Source organism: Tachysurus vachellii, chromosome 11 (genome assembly GCF_030014155.1).
Source record: "Tachysurus vachellii isolate PV-2020 chromosome 11, HZAU_Pvac_v1, whole genome shotgun sequence".
NCBI lineage: Eukaryota > Metazoa > Chordata > Actinopteri > Siluriformes > Bagridae > Tachysurus > Tachysurus vachellii.
Genome location: NC_083470.1, coordinates 26,577,463 through 26,582,462, shown reverse-complemented (window position 1 = coordinate 26,582,462; position 5,000 = coordinate 26,577,463). Strand labels below are relative to the sequence as shown.

General features: G+C 41.2%; 1 protein-coding gene across 1 annotated transcript in view; it reads left to right on the top strand.

Moving 5' to 3' along the window:
- Positions 1 to 1,324, top strand: part of elmod3 (ELMO/CED-12 domain containing 3) — an 8,944-nt gene extending 7,620 nt beyond the window's left edge. The window contains exon 13 of the mRNA XM_060881822.1: positions 1 to 1,324. This exon is cut by the window's left edge and continues 1,654 nt beyond it. The gene's annotated coding sequence lies outside the window, so the exon portion shown is untranslated.
- Positions 1,325 to 5,000: the final 3,676 nt, after the last annotated feature.

Sequence of the window (5,000 nt, the reverse complement as noted above, 5' to 3'; positions counted from 1 at the left end):
CGTTTCCGTAGCTCCGCCCTCACGTGTTGTTAGCATGGCAGGTAGCATTAGCGATGTAGCATCCGATATGTTTGATATGTTGATTTTCAGTGTTCTGTTTCAAAACGACGTTAAACAGCTTCTCGGGTGTCCATGTGTCCTGCTCCTGTCCTGACGCATCAGTTACTCCATCTATTGCGATATTTAAGGCACAACACAATAATATCGTGGACATGTAAAATAATGGCGTGACGTCCGTCTCATGTAGAACACTATTTTTGCACCTTCACTCGTCTAGTCGAGATTAAATCTTATTTTTTTTTCCCACTCAGGGTTTATCATGTGATCAACATAATGCTGAATACTGCGGTGTTTCGTATAACCGACTATCAGCTTACCGTCTGACTAATGACCATTAAAGTGTGTGTGTGTGTGTGTGTGTGTGTGTGTGTCTTTTTTTATAGAGAGAGAATTTGTGGAATTGAAAGTGTGAGTGATTGACAGCTGAGTTTCTGCTATAAGACTTTATTTGACTTCGGTCTTCATGATGACTTCATAACACACCGAGAACCTACTGAGGATCTGAGCAGAACATTTCAGGAGCTGCTCTGAGATCCTCCAGATCTAAATGACAGCAGGATCCTCTTTAATCCTGTATTAATAAGAACTACGATAAAATAACGTCAGTTCATTTAAAAGATGACGTCGATTCCTAATCTTTACCGTTTAGTGGAAACAGAAGTCCAATCTAGACACGAGGTCATCGGGTCTAATCTCTTTTTCCATCTTTTTCTTGTATGTTTATTTATTTCTGTTGTTTGCTTCAGAGTTCCACGTTAAGATTCCACCACGTTTCATTTGCTAGAAAATAAAAGTGAAAATGAAATGTTACAAGATTTTTTTACATTTTTTAGACAGTTCTTCAGTAAGAAGCTTCAACTCCCTCGTGTTATAACCAGACTTCCTGAACGCCGCAAGCAGAAGAACGACATAGTCGATGTTTGTCTTTAAAACATTACACTTCATTACAGTTTATGAAGCTTCAGGAAATTTTTATCTTTTGTGTTCAAATTTCAGTTCAAATGAAACATTTACACTTCTGTTCTGAGTGAGCTGAGAGACATACAGGCTTCATAACATGCTTTTAAGCACTGGGTAACACAACAGCAGTGTGTGCGTGTGCTTATAACACTTCTGCATGTTATAAAGATGTAACGCAGCTTCAGATGAGAATCTTCATAAGCACCGTGCTGCTCATTACATCTGCACACTCACTCTCTCTCTCTCTCTCTCTCTCTCTCTCTCTCTCTCTCTCTCTCTCTCTCTCTCTCTCTCTGTCTCTCTCTCTCTCTCGTGAATATTGGAACATATCACATAACCAATCAACATGAGTCCAGGTCTAAAATTCTACAGCATTCCACTTTTTTTTCTGCATCCATTTCCACACACACACATACACACACACACACACACACACTTTGTTAGACAGACGGTTCATTTGAATGTGTGTGATTGTAGAAGATCTATTTTATACAGAGAGTCTGTTTGATGATATGCGACTGTACAGTGTCGTGTTGCACAGAATAATAAACACATAAAATAAAAAACCTTCATGTCTTTTTTATTATTTTTATGTTTAAATGAGAGATTAGTTTAATAAAACCGTCTTCATTACACAGAATTGTTAACATTAATGAAATTACACCACTGACACTGGAGACTCCTTTAATACTCCTCAATAATAATAATAATAATGATAATAATAATAATAATATGTTTCTAATATTTCTGTTCACTATTTTTCTTTTCCTCTCTCTTCACTGTTCTGGCCTGTAATGGATGCGCTTCACCGCTAGAGGGAGTAGAGATCTGTCACTAAACCGCTCTGCCTAAAATTAACCAGTGAATCAGATCATTTGACTCATTTGACTCTTTCGACTCGACTCTTTGAATACAGTGCTTATAACATGCTTATAGACACAGAATAATTCAAATGCAAGTAACACACACATACACACACACACACACACACACACACATTTGTTGCTTTTAAGGACTAACACAATTATGTTTTCTACACCTAAATATAACCTTAACCCTAATGTCATATTTAGGTGTAGAAAACATTAATAATTGTGTTAGTCAACAAATGCTTACAAGCACCAAATGTGTGTGTGTGTGTGTGTGTGTGTGTGTGTGTGTTTCATGAGTGGCTCCTTTGGCATGCATTTGAATCTTAAGTTTCAAATGCAAACCTGCTGCTTTGGCGCACACACACACACACACACACACACACTCACACACACACACACACACACACACACACACACACTGGCTGTATTCTCAGCCTCATCAAAACAAGTTACTGCACTTCCCGCTCAGTCAGTGTTACTGTCCTCTTGGTAAACAGTGTGGATGTTAATAACCTCACTGTGCTGCAGCTTTCTGAGGCTTTATTAAGTGTATTAAACACTCCGTAAGCAGAATTCCCAACACACACATTATAATGGTTTAGGAAGGAGCTCTTTTCCATCAGACTCCAGCACTGTAAGAGTGAAGGCTTGCGTATTTTTGAGGAATCTCTGAATCAGTCCAGATTGAGCTGGAATTCGGTTCATGAGTCTCATCTGGACTGCAGGATCCTGGTGAAGAGGAGAGAAAAAGCTCCAGGAGTGTGTAACACAGCCAGAGGCTGTTCTGGAGTAAGTGCAGAGAAATCTTTTCTGGGAAACGACTACAATAAAATGATAAATACTCCAAGTACAGTTCTTCTGCCGAGAAGTTTCACACATGTGCAAGTCACAAGTAAGTCTCAAATCTGTGACTTAAGTCTGACTCGAGTCAAGTCATTGGACGCTTTACCATTCAAATCAAATGTAAACTTCATTACAATCCAAATGACGTCTAATAAACTTCCCTACCTTCAAATACTAGGCCACGCCCCTTTGCTGAGTCTAATAACTTTAGTCCATGTTTATAGAGAAAAATTTAATTAAATTAAATAAAATTTGTTTGTTAAGGAAAGTAAAAGCTCCAGAATGCTGCTGATTCCAATGCTGTCATGTTCTGGTTTCTCTGAAACATCACTGTCTTGGATAAAAATTGGTAGCTAATGTAATGTAATAACACACAGTGAACTCACTCTCACTCATTCACTCATCTTCTACCACTTATCTGAACTACCTCGGGTCACGGACACTACGGACAATTTTCCAGAGATGCCAATCAACCTACCATGCATGTCTTTGGACCGGGGGAGGAAACCGGAGTACCCGGAGGAAACCCCCGAGGCACGGGGAGAACATGCAAACTCCACACACACAAGGTGGAGGCGGGAATCGAACCCCCAACCCTGGAGGTGTGAGGCGTACGTGCTAACCGCTAAGCCAATGTGCCCCCTCACACAGTGAACTAGTCGAGCTAATTTATTCATCTGGTTAAACACTTCACATTCTCTTGTTGTGTTGCAATTTAAATCAGAGACATATGACAGCTTTGTTTTGCTCTACACTTTATTCTTCTCCACATTCCTGTGTCTTTCTGATTCAGACTGAAGGTCTATTAATACGACTGATAAACCAAAACGACGTGTGTATCGGAACAGGTGAGATTTATAGCAGCTCGAACCAGCTCCAGGTAAAGCATGCAGGTGATTAGCAACGTCATGGAGCACAGAGAGTTTAAACATCGTTACAGACCCAATGACTACTTTTCATTTCTGAAATTCTACAAGGAGTTTGGATTTCTTCTGATTTTAGATTCTGTCGCTTTGCGTGTTTCTAAAACCTCCAGAACTGTTCCAGGATCTGAGCTTTTCCTAAATTTAAAACAGATCTCAGTGTGTTTTTCAGGCCCCCTTCTCACGTGCTACAGGAAGTCATGGGTCAGAGCTCAGGGTCGGTCTCTTGGGCATCACAGGAGATCAGGAGTGTTCAACTAAATAATAATATAAAGCAGTGAGAGAGCTGATGTGACTGAGTGATGATGACTGACGTGATAGCTGAGCTTCAGCTAACGCTGTGGCTGATGCTAAGTCCAGGTGATGGTCCACCAGGTGCTGAAGGTTAAGTGATGGTCTGAGGGCTTTGCTCTGGGCTGCAGCTGTGGAACCTGAACCTCTTCATCTGTCCACAGAAACACAGAGCCTTAATCACTGAACACTTATCCTGGTTTTATTTGAAATTCTAGCTGCTTTTTTGCTAGCATAACTGAGACTCAAGCACAAGGCATGGCCTGATGCAGTGTGTGTGTGTGTGTGTGTGTGTGTGTAATGTGGTATTTTATATGCGTAATTAACTGAAGGAGAATTTATAGCAAGCTGCATCATTAATCCAAGCCGCATGACCTCAACTCAACACATTTCACGTCTCACTTTCAGCACGTCTCATTTCTGGCTGAAGAACATCTCTTCCTCCTGGAGATCATCAGGATCTTCACACTTGCTGCTGGATATTTAGGATTTGTTGACTGCTGCGTGTCCCAGTGACCTGAAGAGAATCATCTCGGGTTTGATGATGTCTCGCTCTCCAGAGCCGAGTTTAGAAGATCTTCATAAAATTGTCTGTTCTTGATGAGATATCCAAACATCTGGCCCTGAAAGAGTGGAGAAGTATCTGCAAGCTTAAGTGCTTCTCCAGATGTGGGATTCCCAAACTCCTGCTACTGTCAAACATTATTTGCTTTGAGTTACGAAATCTCAGGCTCTCAGGGGCTACTGTAAAAGTCTGGCTGCTCAGGACGTGACCGTCTGGCTGCTCAGGACGTGACCTGGACACGATTAACTCTGGGTGTGGGAAGGGAATGAAAGGTGCTGCACAGGAGAGTGGTTTAGTTTAGCAACTGACAGCATTAGCACTTTGATTGAAGCCAATTCTTCTGCTTATTTGGTCCTTAGTTGGTTTCTGCTTGAAAATGAGACTAAACCTATCACAGAAACCTCCTTGTTCCACTGAATCTTCCACTGGTACTGAGGTCCAGCGACGCTGCCCGGACCAGCAGAACCCTGGGATCTCACAGGAACG